Source organism: Microcaecilia unicolor, chromosome 2 (assembly GCF_901765095.1).
Source record: "Microcaecilia unicolor chromosome 2, aMicUni1.1, whole genome shotgun sequence".
NCBI classification, from domain to species: domain Eukaryota; kingdom Metazoa; phylum Chordata; class Amphibia; order Gymnophiona; family Siphonopidae; genus Microcaecilia; species Microcaecilia unicolor.
The window spans coordinates 153,620,427-153,643,040 of NC_044032.1; positions in this window are offsets into that span (position 1 = coordinate 153,620,427).

The following is a 22,614-nucleotide window of genomic DNA, read 5'->3' on the forward strand; positions in this document are numbered from 1 at the left end:
ATATTTTTTGCTTAGGGTTACAGAGAGGTTACTGGAGAGGGTGCTATAAGGGGGATGCCTTGAAAAAGCTCTGGGCGAAACACGTGACGGCACACCTACCCCTATCATATAGTTCAGATAAGTAACGCTTACCATGATGAACTAATATTACTTTATGTAAATTAAAAAGTTTACATTGATTGCTTTATATATTTTGATTATGAAAATGAAAAAAATATATATGAAAGATCAAAAAAGATTTCAGATTGATGAAGACATAAAGTGAAACACCTACTTCCGTTATCGCTAAAGCCAATGGCTTAAGTGGAAGGTCACTTCTGAAGATCCTTTTTCTATATCTTTTGCTTTATATGTTTGTTAGATTTTTTACAACAGTGCTCATTAGACAAAAACATTTGTAGCCCACACATCTACCACTCTGAGCGGAGAAAAATTTACACTTATAATCATAAATTCACATATCATTAGCTCACAACACAAACAATCTTATAAAACATTACAAAAATGAAAAATTACAGATAAAAATAGTCCAGGTAAAAATACCCATTAGGTAAGAGTTTTAAAGGCTCACCAAAACAAGACAGTCTTTAGAGAGTTTTAAAATTTGTTCATACTTCTTACAGCTCTAACCTCCTTAGGCAGAGAGTTCCATAGCCTTGCTCTTGCAATATAGAAAATCAAGCTTTTATATTCCTCAAGGTAAACAATCTTAAAATATGGAATATCAAGCATATTGGAAGTAGCAGACCTCAAGGACCATGATAGCTGGTGTAAATGTAAGCTTGCTGCTATCTCAGGGGAAATGTTATCAGTTATCACTTTAAATACTAATAACAGTATCTTATATTGCGCCCTGTACTCGATCAGACGCCAATGTAAATAAACAAGTGTAGGAGTAATATGTTCAAATTACATCATTCCTAAAAGAACACGGGCTGCAGCATTCTGTGCTATCTGTAGTGCCATAAGGTAAACTGCATTTACTTGTCTGGAAATATTCTACCACGAATGCTGCATTTTGTGGGCATTAACAGATTCATAAAGAGTGTCATGATTCTTCAGGATTAGGCCAATAGTAATTTCCATTTGCCCTCCCTCTGAAAAGTTTGTCTTCCAGGATCCAGGCATCTTAGTTGGATGCTGTTAGAAAAGCTAGCATTTGAGCAGTTAGGATGAAGGTGAATAGGGATAGATTTGGGGGCATAGGATGCAGGTGAAAGGGAATAACCTGAGCAAATACTTCTTCATGGAAAGAGTGGTGAATTCATGTACTGGCCTCGTGGTGGATGTGGTAGAGACAAAAACTATATCTGAATTCAAGAAAAATTGGGACAAGTACATAGGATCTCTAAGGGAGTGAAACGGAGAGTAAGTGGCATGAATGGGCAGACTGGATAGGCCATATGGAATTTATCTGCCTTTTTCTCTGTTTATGGGGGGGGGGGTAATTAATTTTCCAATAATAACAAATTAATAGCAATGAACTTCTCAGAAAAAATAACACAAAGGTGCACCATTCTAATACATTAGACCACCTCCCCCCCACCCAGAAAACCTGAAAAACACAAACAAAAAAATAAAATACTGCTTCTTTCTACCAAAAAGATCAAAAAGAAATCATCCAATTTAATCCACTTAATTCCCACCAATGAAATCAGGCCTTCCCATTTATTTAACAGAAAAGCCAGTTGAGAAGGCTCAGAATAGACATGCTAGCACCTGAACAGGTAATTATACGCTTATAGGAAAAACATAAGTAAAATAATATACATGTAGTTAGGACACACTCTCTGAACTGCAAAAATTGCTTCCTTCTAATTTGGGTGGTTTTCAAGACATCAGGAAATATTGTGATATTTTAACCACAATAATAAAAAAAAAAATACTCTTCTTAAAAAAATAAAATTAGCATTCAAAATATACATTGATAACTATTTGCTATGACCAAATTAGCACCTGTTAAATGCTTAATAATTAACTACCAGTATTCAAAATATGAGCAAAACATAGAAGCTATTAGCTGGTGGATTCAGTTGTAAGTGCCACTGGTAGTCGGTCACATGTATTCGCAGACATGCGGGTATGAAATTTTATAGAAACAATAAAAATTCCTATATGTACAACCACATTGATAATCATAACCTTTTAGCTGACTGATTGAAAGGCTTGTTTCTTACATATAGATTGGCTAATAACAAAGTCAACTGTAGCAGCTGTCAGAAGTTGAAGAGACCTAATATCTTTAGCCTTTCCCTTTGAGAAGACATGGCTGATGGAAGGTCTATAAAATACTGAATGCAATGGAATGGGTAGATGTGAATTGCTTGTTTACTCTTTCCAAAAATACAAGAACTAGGGGGGCACGCAATGAAGTTTCTAAGTAGTAAATTTAAAACAAATTAGAGAAAATATTTCTTCACTCAATGTGTAATTAAACTCTGGAATTTGTTGTAGTTAGCTTAGTTAGGATTTTAAAGAGGTCCATAAATCATTCTCAAGATGGACATGGAAAATCCACTGCTTATTTTTGGAAAAGCAGCATAAAATCTGTTTTAATCTTTTGGGATCTTACAAGGTATTTGTGACCTGGATTGGCCAGTGCTGGAAACAAGATACTGGACTTGATGGACCTTGTCAGGTTGATGAAGCAAGTGAAATCAGAGGTAACAAAAGGTAAAGGGACTAAACCAGAGAGCAGCAGAGATCTAATCTAATCTAAACTAATCTAACTTTTCTATACCATCTCCACAAGAAGGTCCAGGGCAGTTTACAAAAAATGTAGGAACTTCAGAGTTACACAGTAAAATTTAAAAAAATATATTACAACAACTAATAGAAACAACTGACCTTAAGTCAAGACTTTTTAAATAATTAATTTTTAAGACTCATGAAAAAGTATGATGACGGCTGCTGTTTTATAGCAAGTGAAGGATAATTCCATATTTCAACTACCTTATAAGAAAATGATGATGCCAACTCCTTTTTGTAATGTACCTTACAGTCCTAAAAGAAGAAAACATCATTGTAAGAGTAGTTTTCAACTTAGATTCTTCTCTAAGTGAAAGGTACTAAATTAGGTCAACTAGAATTTTAGCAGATAAATCATATAACATTTTATACATTATCCCCTGAATTCTATATAGTGTGCCTAAAGATCCACGCCAAAACTGACATGGATTCTATAAAAATGCACATAATTTAACAAGTTAATAAGCACTGATAATAGCTTTTAACAATCAATAATAAGCACTAATTGACACTGATTATAATTTAGGCACACAACTCGCTAAGCTTATTCTATAAAGATGTGCACCGAACTTCTAACGTGTGCAGGCAAAAAGGAGTATGGTTATAGGCGGGGAAATGGGCATTTCATGGGTATTCTGAAATTTCCACACCTAGTTATAGAATGTGGACCAGTGTGCCTAAATCTACGCACCAGGATTTATGCCACTTTTTCCTTGGTGTAAATGGATGCTCATAAATTTAGGCACTGAAGTATTAACTAAGCATCTAATATAATAAAACGCACCGTGAACATTCTGAGGAAAAAGATTCTGAAGTCACAGCACACGATAAAGGGTTCATGGTTTCATGGTGGTGAAGCCATCCGACATAACATGGACCTATCAGAAGGGACCTATCAGAAGGGGCTTGCCCACTAACAAAGCAGAACTGTTACCAGGCAACGGAATGCGACATAGAACTCACCTATCAGAAGAAAAAAACAGAAGAAGGGAGGAGCATTCAGCTGTAGAATGCCTCATTGTCTGAGCAGCACAGAGAGCAGAAGAACGCCACTGGAAACAGAGAATATCCCAGCACTGGGTATGTACACAAATATTGTTGTTTGACCCGGGGAAACAGGAGTACAGCGTGCCCCTCGCCATCTGCAATGTGCGCCGCCACCTGCAAAAATTAAACCCGACCTAGCCTGCATCACAGACTGACCCCGGCGGGGGGGAGGAGTAGGGAAACACGCGGAGCGTGTTTCCCTACTCCTCCCAGCCTAGGATTCGGTACAGACTGGCTGGCAAACTGCTTGAATATACAAAACTGCTAACTCCTTCAATATACAAAACCGGAGGCAACAAAGAAAAAAAAACCATTATCACGCAGTGCACATAACTGGAATTCCTCCCCCCCCCTCACCTTCTCACGAACCAAGCAACCCAGGACGTGCAAAACCATCCCCCGCCTCAAAAAACCCGTCACCCACCTCGAGGATGCGCACACCACGCTGCTTCCCGCTGCGCATTCGTCCTGCATTCCTCCTGCATCGTTCCTATGCTGCTGCCCTATAACGAACCGAAAGAGTGGCGTACTCTCCCTTCCGCAAACCACACCACCCAAAACAAGACGCCGCTGCTTGCCACAAGGACCAAAAATACCATTAAAACCGACAGCCCCAGACAGTGCTGCTCTCCTGCCAACCAACAAAAAACATCCCCGGCATAAGGCAACCCCTAACCCACCTCAAGGATTCCCCGACCTCAATCACCCCGGGAAAAGACAGCGCCGCTTCATACAGTGCTTTTCGCATCAAAGGAAAAACTACAGGAGAAAAAAAAAACTACATGCTAGCGCCCGTTTCATTTGTTTCGGAAACGGGCCTTTTTTACTAGTATTCTATAATCGGCTCCTAAATATAGGCACCAATTATAGCATGTACTTAGTCAGCACTGATTTCAACGCCAATTGTTTTAGGTGCCATATATAGAATCTCCCCCTGTACGTGCCTTAAATGGAAGCCAATGAACCATAATTAGCAGTGGAGTAACATGCTCCAACCAAGTCATTCTAAAAAAACAGACGTACTGCAGAATTCTGCAGACATTACAATGGTTTTCATCAGTGTATTAATAATTCCCAAATATAATGCATTAGCATAATCCAACTGAGAAATAATCAAAGCTTGCTAAGACTACAAATTGACTTCTTCATAAAAGTACGAATGAATTGTCCTCAGCTGTTTTAACTTTAAAAAAGCATTTCTTATATGGATTATTAAGCTGAGCTTCACAGGTTAAAGCTGAATCAAATATAAAGCCTAAAACATTGGAAGAGTTAACTATAGCCAAATTTTCATTACTATTACTAGATGGACCAGTACCTAACCAAAGAATTTGAGTCTTAGCTGGATTTAATTGTAACTAATTTTGGCATGTGCTCATGCTCCACAGAAAGGCTACCACGCCATCCTCTGTCCCCATGGTCACTTCAGCACACAGAGCAGCTGTGCCTGTGTAATGTTTACCCATCCCCTCAGCAGCTGAAGGCAGCTAAAGGGATTTGTGTGGCCAACATGCGGGGTATAGACACCGTGAACCTTACCCCTATGGAGCTCATGGGGTATAGCCTTCTTCCCCAGGAGAGCATCTATGGCCTGGGAAGCCACAAAACCTCAGCAAAGGCTTTGGAGTCAGGTTAGTTTAGGCAAACAAAGCTGTGCTGACTGTTCTCATGTTTTACTATCTTTTTCTCAAGTATGGACAGTTTGGGAGGTCTCATTGATAGCACTCCCATGTGTACTACTGGTTCTCAGGTAGGTGGGGGAAGGGGTAAGAAGGCACATGCTGAAAGGCTAGCTTTCAGGGGCTCAGTTCCAACAATTCAACAGGGAGTGATGGTCATGTGGGCAGGTCTGGGGCCTCTCAGCTTGCCGGATGGAGGCCCCTGTATTTGTAATGTTTAGGTGCCTTCTTTCCCTCCATTCCTCCACCTAGGCCCATCACTAATCAGTGTCTGTTCCTGCTTTCTATGCCCTTGTGTTCCTCTCAGTGTGCCCTCCACCACTTCTACAATCCTTGCTTCTGTACCCACCTGGCTATGTGGCTGTCCAGTACTCTACCCTCTGAGGTACACAGTGACCATACCCTTTGGCTTCTGCAGTGTCAGATGTACAGGTATACATCTTTGGGTTGCATGACAATGCCATTCCTCATCAGCTGTGGTCTAGAAGTGCACATGAAGGGTATGTTCAGGAAGGCTGCAGCATGGAGCCGGGAACCAGCAATCAACAGGCAGCACAGACACATCAGGAGAAGGATGGTGAATCGGTGGCTGCTGAGAGCTCACAGGAGGGCACTCTGGGAGAGGAAGAGCACGTTGAAGACACCAGCCAGGAGCTGCCTTCAGAGGATGAAGAACAGGAGCAATAAGTGCTGGAACCCACCACCTCCTCTGCAATATTTGCAGATGGCCTATTAGAGGCAGAGGAGGCAGCTGAGAAGCTACAGCTGTCCCATAGGGGACCCAACCATCACAGGCAGCAGGTGCTGCAGCTGACCAACAAATTGCTGGCGCAAAATTTGCAGCTGGCAGGCTACCGGCAGTTGTGTGATGGGCTCCAAGTTCACCAAGAATGTGTGTAGCTGCTGTGGAGCATGCAGCAGGAGAGCTGTGAGGCAGCCCAGAATATATGGCAGCAGCTTCTGGGGATCTGTCAAAATCTCTTACATAGTGGCTTTGGCGTGCATACTGCCCACAAAACAAGCATCTGAGCCTCCAACTGGAACCAGTGAGGCCACCAGTATTGCAGCAACACTCTCCACACCAGCCACAGATGGGCTTCAGTGGTCACACCATCCAGCCATGCTTCACAGCACCCGCTTCAGCTGCAGAACCACAACTGCCATCCAAGCGTCCAAGAATGGCGCTCACAGCACCCCAGGCCAGTGGAACACCATGAAGTCTTTGCTGGGTGCTCGGCCCAACAACAGATCAGCCACCCGGCCAATCAGGTTGTCAGATTTCCAGAATGCAGCAGGATGAACTGATAATTGTGAGGACAATGAGAGCCTCACAAGGGAGAACTCTGACACACTTTCTGCTCCTTCAAGGCCCAAGCCATTGCCAGCAGCTTGTAGATGGGGTGAGAGAGGTGGCCTCCAGAGGGGAAGAGGAGGATGAGATAGGGCTGTGAGCCACCTAATTACCATGCTGTAGTGGGGTTTTCAGAGAGGAGGGGGTAGGGCAGTCTGTGTGCAGGGGGGGGGGGGGGGTGTGTGCACACAATAATAGAGGAAGCCCTCAGTATGTATGTTTACTCCAATGAATGAGTGATGACACTATACAAAGGCATTACTACAACCATGTTTTCCAAGAAAACCCCTAGTTACCCACTTGGCATACATGTATGCAATAACAGTGCACTGAATACAGTGAGCAAAATAATAAACCATCAATAAATCTCTTCAATAATACATTTCAAAATGCTACAGTCTCAAAGTTCATAATCTAGTAAGGGTGACAATGTCCATCCCATGCAAAATTAATAAGCTGCACCCCACAGTTATAAGCAAACAATCAAAAGGACACTACATATTTTATAATAAAGTTGTCCAAAAGGAAGTAAACAGTTTGACTGCAGTTCTATAGTTCAACAGAGCTCAGTTTCAGGCAACAAGTCCCTTCCTCAGGAAACCAAACTGCAAACAATACCAAAAGAGTCAAGGGTGTCTGGCTATCCATGCACAGGGAATTCAAAATGGTGCTGACTGGAGAGAACACCAACTTTATGAATCAGCGGGAAAAGGAAATGACGTCATGGGAAAGCCAATCACAAAATAATATTCCATTCAGTACAATTGTTCATACTCTGGGATTCGTTGTGCATAATTCAGAAATCCAATACTGTTCTCTTAACTGAAGTTGAACAATTCTATACCCTCTATATGCATCCTAAATCCTTTCAATAATGAACCATCTGAGATCCACAAATACATGGTTCATAGTCATACAATGCAGGACCAAAGGGGAAGTTAATATTTGATTATGAAGACGGCTCAGGTGTTCTTGCAAACATAACTTAAGAGTTTGTTTGGTCCAGCCCACATAAATTTTCTGACGGGGCATACAATCTCTCTATATAAAATGCACCTCCAACATTCTATGAAGCCTCCACAAGTCCCAACGTTCTAAATGCATGGTGGTGAAACCCAGAATTCGCCCATGAGTGTCTGCCTCACACCCGCGTCAAACGTCATGACGTCGAGGGTGGAGCAATGGCACTCAACCGATCACATTGCTCCGCCCACGACGTCATCACATTTGACATGAAGGCGGGGCATCTACAACACTACAAGCCAGGCAGGAGGAGGAGTACCTACTCCTCTCCCTGCCTACGAATCACCTCACAGAGCCCCCCCTCGGCGCAACAGCAAAGCCCCTCCCCCCTGGCGCATCAACCAAGCACCTCCCCACGGAGCAACACCCAAGCCCCTACCCCCCCCCCCCACCCTCGGCCACATCAAACCCCTCGCCACCCGCAGCCACCAATACTAACGCTGACCGGCTGCTGCTGCTTCTCCTATTGAGCAGCAGCGGCCTGTACAAAAAGGCAAAAACAAAATAAAATTATAAAACCTGAAACACAGCTCCGTAGACAGCCAGCTGGCATTGGCTGTTGTCTCTGCAGCCGCTCCTCCTCTCCCCCGGAGGAGTGCAGCGACGTCACAGGGGAGAGGAGGAGCAGCTGCACAGACAACAGCCAAAGCCAGCTGGCTGTCTACGGAGCTGTGTTTCAGGTTTCAGGCACTTCGTCACCAATTAGCCATGCCCCTTAGCAACCGCTTCACCAAGAGCTCATGTGGAACTGCAGGTAATCTGTCTTGACCCGTCTGCCTCAAAACGAAACAACAAAAGCAAACGAATTACTGTGCTGTCACGCTGTCAACAAATGATTGAACTTGGCTTCGGGGGCGGGGCCTGCAACACAGACATACGGAGAGCAAGGGAAGGAGAGAGTCATGGAAATCACTTCACCGCACACACTCTCTTTATCTCTCAGACACACAAACACACATGCTCCATCAGACACACACAGACACACTCTTCAAATCCCTCTGTCTCACTCTCACACACACACAATATTGTGAAAACCTGTTAGCGCCCGTTTCATTGCCTACGAAACAGGCCTTCTATACTAGTTATATATATATCACAAAGTCTGATTTACAAGTAGTCTGCGATCGTAATGTATAACTTTTCCAGTAAGGGAACCCTTACAGCCTAAGCTGTGGGGGTAATAACATTGATTGAAGGCAAAAGTCAGTTCAAGTATGGAGGGAGAGCTGTGAAATAAGGGAAGGAGTGGGGGTGGGGCAGGTCAGATGAGGGTAGGCAGGTTAGCAACAGAAGGGAAAAGAGAAGATTGGATGAAAAGGAAGGAAGGGATTGAATGGGAAGAGAGAGAGGAGGAGATAGGCAAAGAAGTTTTGGCGCACAAAGTATTATGTGGGAGGGTAGGAGAGGGTGAGGGTGGATTGAGGGGAGTTTTGATGACCCTTCACAGCCCGCCCGATGTATGCTTTGGAAGGGTGTATAGAAAGGGTGTGAGTTAGTGCAAAGGGGAGAGGTTAGAGGGGGGTCTGGGGTAGTTGGGAATGGTAGCAGCTTTACAAAGGGTGCCTGTTTGAGGGGTTAAAAGGCACCAGAGGCGGTTAAAGGAATATTGGGAAAGATGGAATGAAAAGAACTCGGGGGCGGCACCGCCACGAGTAAGATGTGGCTTGACGGCACCGTAAGTCACATGGGGAGAAGGGGGATAATGTGGGGGAAAGTGAGCCAGTTTCGTTACCGAATGGCTTAGCACTAGTGAACTGCTATGGGCAATTAAATGGGTTTAAAAGATTTGATGTTACAAAGACAATGTTAGGTGATGTTGAAATATTTACTGATGTTTGGTGAATAAAGCTGCAGCCAAATTTTATTCCAAAGAAAGTGTTATGGTGTTATTTGAGTTACTAGTAGAAGTGTGTTGAAGGGACTGACTGAAGTGTGAATGTCAGTGTTACAGGATTAATCCACTGTGCACAGTCCAAGGAATTGCCACACACAGAACATTCTCCACAAGGTCCATGGCGTCCAGATGCTCTCTCTTGTTGTCTAGTGTCCACAAAATCAGAATGCACCACATAACTGGCCCGATTTTTAGGTCTTTTGTATGTTATACAAGGTCCTTGTTAGAACTCCTCATGCAGAGCAAGGGTTGGCCAGTATTTCCCAATAATAGCTACCAGTTCCATAGCTCTATCAGAGTATGCCGGAATACATAATTGCTTCTCATGAACATTAGTGGGACTGCTGTGAAGTGTAGCTTATTAATTTTTCTTGAACTTTGCAATCCACTATGCTTGCTTGGGATGAACATTCACCTTTACTTGATTATAAACTGTGACACTGTAGCATTTTAAAAAGTATTATTGAAGAGATTTATGGTTTATTATTTTATTCACTGGATTCAGTGTACTGTTATTGCATACATGGATGTCCCATGGGTAGACCAGGGGTTTTCTTGATCCAAACGGTTGTAGTAATGCCTTTATATGGTGTCATCACCCATTCATTGAAGTGAACATACGACCTGATGGTTTCCTATATTATTTAAACATTTTTTTGCTCTTTCTCTTAGACATATATTTTTTGGGGAAAATTGTAGTAGTATATGTTGGTACATATTTTTCCTCTTTTGAGTTCTTATTAGTTTGAATATACACATTGCAGCAGAAATTTCCAGCTATAAATTTAAAATGTCAAAAACCTGGAACTAGAACTAGGCTGAGGTGACTCTTGACACAATGTAATATATATGTAATATGTAAACTGCTTTGGTTGTGCTACAGAAAGATGGTATTTCAGGAATCTAATAAGCATAAATACTAGCACTTCCTGCCTGTTATATGTATTGTGTGTCACTTCAAATACTGTAGCTAATTTGTGATGCTGTACACAGTTCCAAGAGCACTCTTCCTTACTCCTATTTAATAAAATAAATAAAATTAATTCTGGGACTGAGAATATGTATTGTCTTCATGCCCACTGTGCTTATAAGGGGTGGGCTGATTTCCATCTTCCGCTACAAACATTCTGCATGTCTATCCTTTATTTTTCCTACTTTTCACATTCCCCTAAAAATGCTTCTTTTCATAGTCTTTCCTAATGTTTTAAAGTGTTTTCTGAACCTATTTGCTCCAATCTTTTTCTACATCTTTTCATTTCTACTGTTTTCAGCAGACAGAAAGTCAATCAGTCCAATCTGCTGGACCATAAGAACATAAGAATGGCCATACTGGGTCAGATCAATGGTGGTCCATCTAGCCCTATATCCTGTTTCCAACAGTGGCCAATCCAGGTCAAGAGTACCTGGCAGAACCCAGTTAGTAACAGCATTCCATGCTACCGATCCTACAGCAAGCAGTGGCTTCCCCATGTCTATCTGAATAGCAGTTTATGGACTTTTCCTCCAGAAGCTTGTACAAACTATTTTGAAACCCCAATAAGCTAACCGCTGTTACCACATCCTCTAACAATGAGTTCCAGAGCTTGATTGATTGATTGAACTATTCATTGAGTGAAAATAATATTTCCACCTATGTGTTTTCAAAATATTTCCATATAAATTCATTGAGTGACCCCTAGTCATTGTACTTTTTGAAAGAGTCAAAAATTGATTCACTTCTACTCGTTCTACACCACTCAGGATTTTGTAGACCTCAATCATATCTCCCCTCAGCTGTCTCTTTTCCAAGCTAAAGAACCTCTTTAACCTTTCCTCATATGAGAGGAGTTCCATCCTCTTTATCATTTGGGTCGCTCTCTTTTTTTAACCTTTTCGCATTCTGTTGTATCTTTTTTGAGATACAACAACCAGAATCGAACGTAATATTCAAGGTAAAGTCATACATGGAGCAATACAGAGGCATTATAATATTGTTGGTCTTATTTACCATCCCTTTTCTAACAATTTCTAGCATCCTGTTTGCTTTTTTGGCTGCCACCACACACTGGGCAGAAGATTTCAGAGTATTGTGTACAATGATACCAAGATCTTTTTCTCGGGTGCTGGCACCCAAGGTGGACCCTAGCATCAGGTATCTATGATTCGGATTATTCTTCCCAATGTGCATCACTTTGCATTTGTCCACATTAAGTTTCATCTGCCATTTGGATGCCAAGTCTTTCAATGTCCTAAGGTCTCCCTGCAGTTTTTCACAGCCTGCATGTGTTTTAACAGTTTTGAATAGTTTTGTGTCATCTGAAAATTTAATCACCTCACTTGTTCCAATTTACAGATCATTTAACATTAATGTTAACATTAACATAGTAGATTTTATATACAATTTCAACACCTGAAAGCTTGGAATGGTTCACAACAGAAAGAAAATGCATATAACAAAAATCAATTCAACATAAAAATCTAAGTATTACATAAAAATTCAGATATTATAATACAGTAATTCAGGAGTAATACTTAGGAAAAAAAACAAGACAAGTAATTTCCCAAACCTCAGATAGTAGACTCAATCCGAATAATAGCAGGCAATGAATTCCAAATGGGAACCACTGCCAATGTAAATAATCTTTTAGCTGTAGAGGCCAAATGAGGTTTTAGATCAAAAGGAAACTGTAATTTATTCACATGCATAAGACTAGTGGAAGATTTGCAAAGTGGAAGGGAAATCAAGGTTGAAAAATATTCTAGACAGAATCTATTCAGGATCTTAAAATTGAAGCATAAAGCTTTAAAATAGCCCCAGTACAGATCCATGCAGAATTCCACTATTCACCCTCCTTCATTGAGAGAAACGACTATTTAACCCTATCCTCTGTTTTCAGAAATACGGTTTGGTGACATTTTATCACCTCACAGTTCATCACTAAGACACTGCATCACCAAGCTAGTTCATCACCTGACACTTCATCGCTGTGGACATTCAATTGTGCAACACTTCATCATGTATTCAAGCTAAATGAATTCAAATTATATGCACAGAAAACTTGCAGCAAATGGTGGTGGTGGTGGGGGGTGCAAGCATATAACCATTCCTTTTGCACCTAAATATGAATGGCGTTAAAATTTCTTCTACATAACATTTTTATGGGCCTCATTTTTAGGTACACAAGAACAGAGTTTTCATCATTCAGTACTTCATCACACATGGAAAACTAAATGTACGCAAACTATGTGCATGGAAAACTTGCACAGAAAATTGAGCAAATATATTTACATCAAAAACAGAACATATCATATAATTCACAATGAATATGCATGGATGACTGGAGTACAAAGGGGAGGAAAGGTCAAAACCTTGACAATTCATCACCACAGGCAATTACATAGCATATATAACAATTGGGTTGGAGAGGATGGGAATGGGGTGAGGGGAGGAAGCGAAGTAGCATCTTGGAGACCAATGTAGATAAAAGAAGAAAGAGAATCTGGAGCTTGTGACTTCAGTATGAGTTTAGCAAGGTTGATATTTAGGCGCAAAAGAACAGGTACCGATTTGCTGCTAGTTTTCTACACATATAATTTGAATACATTTAGCTCGAATGCTATGGTGATGACTCCAAATGACAGTATATCAAATTTGAAATAAACTGTAAATTGTAAACTGAAGTGTCACATGATGAAATATCTGCAGTGGCAAGACGTCATGTGATGAAGTGGCAGATTAAGGTGATGAAAACACTGTTCTTTGCCTACATAAAACCTCATGATAATTTCATGTGTAAGAAGCTTTAGCAAGACTCGTATTTAGGCACAAGCCCCCAGATTCTGTACAGTTCAACTTGAGTTGTGCGCACAAAAAAGGTCGCATTCTGATTAGCACAAGCAACTTATCTTATCGAACCAATCTGTGCTGATAATTGCCACTTATCAAGCAATTATTTACAATAATTTACATTAATTAGAATGTATGTTTACAACTTTCTAAACATATCCTGTAAAGTGATGTGCTTAAATTCCAAGAAGCAGATTGGAAAGGGGGTGTGCCCATGGGTGTGGAATGGACAGGTCATGGGCATTTGTAAAAATGATGTGCACTTTTACAGAAAACACCCACTCCACTCCCAACATAGGCATAACATTTACACCACATTTTGCTTGACGTAAATGCCTGTGACTAAATTTAGTTGCACAGACGGGCACTAGGTGTATTCTATAAACCGTGCCTAACTTTAGGCATAGTTTGTAGACTACGTCTAGGTGCTTTATTTTTCAGCGCTGATTTATAAGGTGCAATATACATAATCTAGCCCAAAATAACAGGCACAGATGTGTGTTAGCATTGGCTCCCTTCATTTGCCACAAGTTTTCCATGCATATAATTTGTATACAGTTAACTTTAATACATGATGAAATGACATGTGATGAAATGTCCATAGTGAGGAAGTGTTAGGTGATGAAATGTTTTAGTGATGAACTGTCAGTGATGAAGTGTGAGCTGATGAAATGTCCATATAAACTGAAATACAAGTTGATGAACTGAGCAGGTTCTCAAAAGTAGGGAGGTCAAAATACCATGATGACTGTTATTCATCATCAAACCGGAGCCAGAAAAATTCTGATCTAAACTTTCGATTTACAGATAATTTCTGGCCAGGACTGCTTAGCCATTAGGTAAACGAGGTGGTTGCCTATGGTGGCAGCTTCTGAAAGGATGGCAAAGAGCAGCTTTAGTTAAAGCAGTATAGCTCTTAACAGCCACCCAAACTCAGAGATTCATCAACATATACTTTTACCCTATAGGAGAATAGATAGTTTTGAAATAACCCATTTGCCCTGGTAAATGTCTGTTAAAAATTGATATAGAAACACATATCAATATATATCAATAGATAGATAGATAGATAGATAGATAGATAGATAGATCAAAGTTTAATATTTAAAAGAAAGATGTCCAATTACGCATTTTTGCAGGATTGAGCTGAGAGGGTGGCATTGGGGTGATCATGATTATTGAGTTCAACTATTAGAGTCTCAAAGGGGTTAATGCAATTTCAGGGGGAAACAAGATTGGAGATGTGTTTGGGGTGCTCAAAGCCCTTGCACTAGTTTTCTTTCTGTCTGGCAGGACATCCTCCTGGATATTTTAAATCAAACTGCCCTAAGTTCAAAGTCATCCAAATTTAAAGGAAAATAAAAACACTTCTATCACAACTATTTTGCTTTGAGATTGGAAAATAAGGCGTCCTTTTTACTAAGGTGCAGTATTGGATTTAGCACATGCTAATGATTGGTGTGTGCTAAATGATAAGAAGCCCATTATATTCCTATGGGTGTCTTATCATTTAGTGTGCGTTAATTGTTAGCATGAGATAAATCTACTAGCACACCATACTAAAAGGACCCCTAAATGATGGCATTCTTTTCTATAACCTATTACACCATACACAGCTTGGTTTCAGACCTTTACACAGTACAGCATCATTAATGATGTTGGTTGAGTCTTGGTTTTAATGTTTTTTTATTATATATGTTTTGTTGTGAATGCTTAGGTTTAAGCAAGTTATAAATTTGTAAAATAAATAAAATAAAAATAAATTACTTATCACCTTAATAACCAAGGTCAGACAACTTATGAGTAAAGTTATTCTGCATTGCTATTACAATTTGATATCTCAGCTGCTTTTGATACAGTTGACCATACCCTTTTGTTACATAAATGAGTGAGTTTGGCTGGTCTGGCTCAGTTCTGTCTTGATTTGCTGGTTTCCTTAGAAAAAGAAATCACTGTGTCTGTAAGCACAGTGTACTATAATTTGTGGAGTTCCACAAGGTTACTCTCTGTCACAGGGCCTTGTGGTCAACAGCAATGACAGCTTCCCTTGACATGACCAGAGTATCAACCAGTAGTCCTGTTTAGCATATTGAGAACTTGGTCTCCAAGAAAGATAGCTCAGAGACACTCACTTTTAGCACTGGCGTCTACTCCCAGGGTCTTGAAAACTGATCCACCCTCTCACTTAGGGTGACTTTGTCCAACAATCCCTCTCGGGCTCTCCTTTGGGCAGGATCCTCCTTTCCTTATGTAAGCATGAGTTCTGGTAGCAAGGATAAATCAGGATCAGGTATACATATGTTGTATCATCTCATACCTTATGTAATGAGTTTATTTTCTCAGGCAGACTAGATGGACCATACAGGTCTTTATCTGCTGTCATCTACTATGTTAATTTTTAAATCCCTTGGTTAGCAGGCTCTCAGTGATATGCAAAATAGGCATTGCTCTTAGGCCCAGACCTATGCAAATCAGACAGCTCGCCCCCCTCCAACCAGTACTGTGGGGGTACTTTGCCCATGAATACAGCTTTCTTAAATCTGGCAATATTGAACTGAGACCCCCTTAGTAGACATTTTATTTTTCAGAAAGTTATCCATTTCAAAAATATTTTTTACACTAGATTATGATTTAATGTTTGTGTTAGCCCATGCAACTTAGCTACAAACAGTTGCTTTCTTTTATGTTAGCCACCTAGAGGACTTGGTGGGTTACAAATCTATAGAATAGAATAGGACCCATTCATTTTAAAAAGTTTTAACAAGTAATTTAGACAGTCAAATGCCAGTGCATTGGCCACAAACAACTTCCATTTTATTGAGAGGATCTGCCTGTCTATCCATATTCATAGGTTTGTTTTGCACATGTGCATCCAAATCAATTCATAGAGGTGCCAGATGGAGCCACATGGATAAAGGTCAGCAGGGTGGTAGGAAAGACAAGCCCTGCTACCCAAAGAAGGCTAGAGACACAGTAGTGGAGCAGCTGGCTAGCTAGAACCAAACTCTCGCCAGAACAAGAACAGCTGGAGTGACCCACCAGCAGCTGAAAAAGGTGGGGGTGGGAGGAACAGAAGAGAGGAGGAAAATGCAGGGAACAGAATGAAGAGGAAGAAATATAGAACGAGAAGAAGAATGCAAGGGAAGGGGAAGATAGTTAAAAAGAGGGAAAGGAGGAAGAGTGCAGTAAGGATGGTGGAAGAAAAGGGAGAATGGAGAGTGCAAGAGGAGTTGGAGGGAGAAAAAAGTGAGTGCAGGGGATAAGGGAGAATGCAAGGGGGACAGAAAGCATGCACACCCTCTGACATACACTCTAAGGCAAAGGTTTTGTTTCATTAGGTTTTACTCTTAAAGGCATGCTGAATGATTTAAGTGTGATTCAATAGTTAAGGTTCCTTTTACTAAGCTGCGGTAAAAAGTACTACTACTACTACTACTATTTGTCATTTCTATAGCGCTACAAGGCATACGTAGCACTGTACACCATACACAAAAAGACAGTCCCTGCTCAAAGAGCTTACAATCTAGATAAGACAAACAGACAGAACAATTAAGGGTAAGGGAATAAATAGGTGAGGTTAAAGGACAGGGCAAGTGAGTAGTGGTTAGGAGTCAAAAGCAGTGGTAAAGAGGTGGGCTTTAAGTTTGGACTTGAAAACGGCCAAAGACGGGGCAAGACGCAAAGGCTCAGGAAGTCTATTCCAGGTATGAGATGCAGCAAGACAAAAGGAACGGAGTCTAGAATTAGCAGTAGAGGAGAAGGGGACGGATAAGACAGATTTATCTACAGAACGGAGTACCCGAGGGGGGGCATAGGGAGAGACGAGAGGGAGAGGTACTGGGGAGCGGCAGAGTGAATACACTTATAGGTCTATAAGAGAAGCTTGAACTGAATATGGAAATGGATAGGGAGCCAGTGAAGTGACTTAAGGAGGGGGCTAATGTGAGCATAGCGACTTTGGCTGCGCTAGTTTTGGTGTGTGAAATTGCTGTGTGCTGGGCCAATTTTTACCTCTTTAGAATGGAGCCACATTTCAGGGACAAATACCAGAGGTTTTTCTCCTTAATCCAATCCCTTATTACCTCTATTTTATTAATTACTGATCTTGCATTAATATAACCAATGGGAATTGGTAGGTAGCTTTCTTCATTTATGGTCTCAGCTGTAATTTTTATCAGATGCCTCTGATTATGTCCCTTGACCTTATTGCGACTTTTCCTGTTTCCCAGACATCCCTGGGCCTCTAAAGGGTTGCTTCCTCAGATAGTTTTCATCATTCTATTTTAACATACTTTTCTTCAGTCTCTAGGTCATTTCTTAGCTGGCATCTTGGGTTGATAAGTACAGGGATCATATGTTCGTCCTCATGGATTAGAACAGAGGAGCCGATTGCGAATAGTAAAAGTATTAATAGTAGCCAGACTAACATTCTTTGAAGAAACATGTTCCCACCTATAGTAAGCAAGTTTACAGCTATTGCAGATTACTGGAATGAAGTTCTTCTCTGCTGGCCTTCCATTGTGCTTGAAGTTGCTCTCAAAGTTGCATATGAAGGGGCGTAGAAAGGGGTGGCATATGTTCCTTTTGCATGCCCCTTCAGTGTGACACCTAAGGCATGATGCCTCAGGAGTGGCTTCATTTAAATGCCTCCCAGTGATGTCATCTGGATGCAACCAGGCAGTCACAGCTGTTTCTTTCATCTCACGTGCTCTGGTGTGGTTTTCAGTGAGGGCCGAAGCAGGTAGCCTCTGCAGGTAGGTGGGGAGCATTGATCTCAGATGCCTCAGGAGTGGGTTTGTTTAAATGTCTCCTGGTTATGTCATCCGGGCATGACCTGGAAGTCACAGCTGTTTCTTTCATTTCATGTGCTCCACTCCTTGCAATGGTGACCAATTAGTCCCAGTGTGGTTTTCAGTGAGGGCCAAAGCAGGCAGCCTCTGCAGGTTGGTGGGCAGCACTGATCTCAGATACCTCAGGAGCGGTTTTGTTTAAATGCTTCCCAGTGATGTCATTCAGAATGCCTCAAGTCCCACCCTACTTTGGCCCAGATAACTTTTGGCCATGTAACTTACACAACCAAACTCCCGGTGTTCTTCAGGTAAAAAAAAGTATTTTAAAAGTACTTTTATGGGCTGCATCTGCTGCCAGCTGCATAAATCCTTTTCAATATCAGCCCCAAAGTGTCAGAAAAGAGAAATGCACAATGATTAAAGCTAGACCATGTAAAAAGGTAGAGGGAAAAGGTGCATAAATTTGGACAGAAAAAATGATTTTCAGATCTACTATTTTTCTCTAATATTTCATGCATCGTTTGCAGACCTGTAGATTAAAATCATATTTGATTTATATCTTCTGAATAATAGTGGCATTTTTATATAGATAGGGAGGTATTTGGTGCTTAGAAAAAGTAATGTGCTATGAGACCATACATGATGTAATATAATAGTAAGATATGTCTAAATGATAAAACACCTGCTCTCTGCTAAAAGGCTTGGTGTTGCGTGTAATTATAGAGCTGCATATGCTACTGGAAAATCTTTAAGCCATTTTCTCAGTTGAAATGTCCCAGTAGACTGGAAGAGAAGCCAGTGAATAGAGATTATTAAAGTCATTTTTTTAAAAATCAGCAGCTGAATTTTCTTCCTACTCAATATTCATCTTAGGGTCAAAAATGGCTAGGTTTAGTTTAAGTAACATTGCAGACCAGTAAGCTTCACTGATTCTTGAATGATCTGGTGAGCCCTTTAACATCATTCCTCCTCCATCTTCCCCTCTTAGGGCTATGTTCACTTAATATCCTGCTGGTCTCTGGAGGACAAATAGAGCCAAACCTCCAAACAAAAGCTGCTGAAAAAGCAAGAATTTAGAAGATATTCTACAAGAAAATATTCCTCACAGCCTGAAAAAAAGATATTCAGAATGAACGGAAGGAAAAGTCATTAACATTCTATCCTGTGCCCACAACATACCTCCAAATATACCCAATTACAATCTTGTCATGATTAACTCAACACTCTCAAAACCTGATACAAGTTCACACTGGCAGCTGTGTGGCTCTTCTACTTTCTTTGGATGATTTTCACATTTTGAAAATAATAAAGCATGGACAAACTCATTTTATGCTATGATAAAATAATCCCAAAGAATTTTAACAGTCATTCCCGATTTTCCAACACTATCTCAAGTTTCCCATGAAACTGCTGTTTTTTTTTTTTTTTTTTAAACTCAGTAGCACTTTTGCTATCATGGTTAGCAGTAACCTGAACAACAATGTTCTGATCTATTATCCTAAGCTAGTGGATAGAAACAGAGATCAAATTCAAAAAGGTGTGAGAGAAACAGAAAAACCCTAAACAGTAAGAGGATAAAATACAAGCACAGAGCTTTTTCACTCAAAGCTAAAGTTGAATTACTTTTTTATTTTGAAAAAGTCATGGGGGAATGGGATAGATGATCTGCAAAGGGGGTGGGGGAGAATTTCAACCATCACTACTTTATAGACAACACTGGTCTTTATTTGCCCTCATTTACTGTTACTCTCACTCTATTTCCTTTCAGTCACAAGCTTAGCCCTCTTACTTACATATACTCATACATGTTATGTTTTCTATATTTCTACATAAGTACATAAGTATTGCCATACTGGGACAGACCAAAGGTCCATCAAGCCCAGCATCCTGTTTCCAACAGTAGCCAATCCAGGTCACAAATACCTGGCAAGATCCAAAAAAAGTTCAACACATTTTATGCTGCTTATCTCTGAAAAAAGCAGTGGATTTTCCCCAAGTCAATTTAATAATGGTCTATGGACTTTTCCTTTAGGAAGCGGGCCAGACCTTTTTAAAACCCCGCTAAGCTAATCGCCTTTACCACATTCTCTGGCAACAAATTACATGCATAAGAACATTTTTGCACACATCCAGTGCTCATATCCATAGTACTTTTGTTGTCCAAAGAGTAGGGTTTTCTGAAGATGTGCATGTTGTTGTCATATAGAAATCCTATTGCTACTGATTACTATATATACAATCATTAAGCAAACAAGCTAATGTACATATAGACTAATCATAGCCTTCCTTCAGACTACATACAGGTACACAAATCTACGTATTTATTTACTAATCATTTCTATGGTGCTGCTAGATATATGCAATACTGTATGCATTATATGGAGGTACTTTCTGGTGGGCTCACAATATATCCCCACCCCCTTTTATAAAGCTGCACTAGCAGCTGCTGCACCGGCAGCTGCTAGTGAGGCTTTGTAAAAGGGGGTAAGTTTTTTTTGTACCTGGGGCAATGGAAGGTTAGGTGACTTGTCCAGAGTTACAAGGAGTTGTAATGGGAATTGAAGCTGTTTCCTCAGGATCTCAGCCCTCTACATTGACCATTTGGCCTACTCCTGCCTTACATGAGTAAACCACTCTTTTTTTTATTGTGACAATTCTGTAGAAATAGCTCCTTTTGATGTGTCATCATAACACAGAAATAGAACAAATAAAAAAAAAACATACATTTATAAAAATAATCAAAATAGACATAATTGGCCTCTTTTTGAGCCAAAATGACGGTAATGGCAGGGGAGTAACTTTGCCTTGGGTTCCTCTTCTCCTCTGATTCATGTTCATGATGTTGGTCTGTAGCCACAGGAGCAGAATGTTATTGTATAACTGTTCAGGAAGAGACATATGAAAAGGAAGTACTTAAAGTCTTATTTGACCCTTATATACATTAGGCAGTTAGCAGCAGTAAGTGAAGCATGTTAACTGCTAGATACTTTCCATGCTCACTCTCTGCCCATGTCGCACCACTTGATAGAAAATTTCTTAAAAACTGAGTATCATGTAGCTTAATGCTCAGAAGCAGGCAAACTATTACAAAACCTCTTAATGCGGTTGCATGGTAATCTGTTTTCCTTCATTAACAACGCATTTGGCTTAATAGGCCCCCTAAAGTACCTTTCGTATAAATTTCCTGTTATGCTTGGTTGACTGAGACATTACATATGTGAAGATTACACAGTATGTGAGAAAGTCTCAGAGATAACAGTGATTAAACATCCTTTTGCCTATTTAACATGAATTGAAAAGCTGTATGGGTTGTAATATGAAAGGGGGGGTGTATGCCATTGCGTGCCCATACTCACTTTTATACAATGGTAAAATGATTCAAAGGGTCAAACTTTACATAACAGAACATTTTTCAGCCATTCATTGTCATAAGATATCTGTGCCACTGACTTTATTGGGAGCAGAAGGTTCATACACTAGGGTGCCCTTTTACTAAAGGGTTGCTGGATGGCATTAGGCTTGCCGCACGCCAGTTCGGAACTACTGCTGGGCTACTTCAGCAGTCCAGTGGTAATTCTGCCCCCAGCATGCATCATTTCCGGTGCTATGGAAATTTATTTCCATATTTTTACTGCTGAGTTAGTGCGGGAACCCTTACCACCACCTCAGTGAGTGGCGGTAAATGCTCCCCTCCGAAATGGCTATGCAGCAATTGAGAACCTAACACATGGCCATTTCTTTTACGGTCTTTTTACCCTCTGTGGTAAAACGGGGCTCAGTGAGTGCAGAAACATGCACTGCAACTAGCGCAGAGCCCCTTTTACCGCAGTTTAGTAAAAGGGCCTCTAGAATTGCATTTTTTTCTGATTGAATATCCTGCTCCTAAAGAAGGAAATTTTTCTACGTTTTTCGGTGCAATGAGAGCAATATTTTATATATAAGTGGAAATATTTAAACAAACCGCTGAATCTTGCTCCTAAGTAGAACAACTAAACTCAAAACAAGCAAGATGGAATATGCTGAACGGTATAATAATGGAGGAAAAAAGACTTCAGAAATTCTGCACTCACTTATAACAAAATTGTGAATCACAGACTGCCATAGATCTCCTAAAGGACTTTTTGTTAGAGACTGCATCATAGTCTCTAACAAAAAGTCCTTTAGGAGATCTATGGCAGTCTGTGATTCACAATTTTGTTATGTGAATACAGAATTTCTGAAGTCTTTTTTCCTCCATTATTATACCATTCAGCATA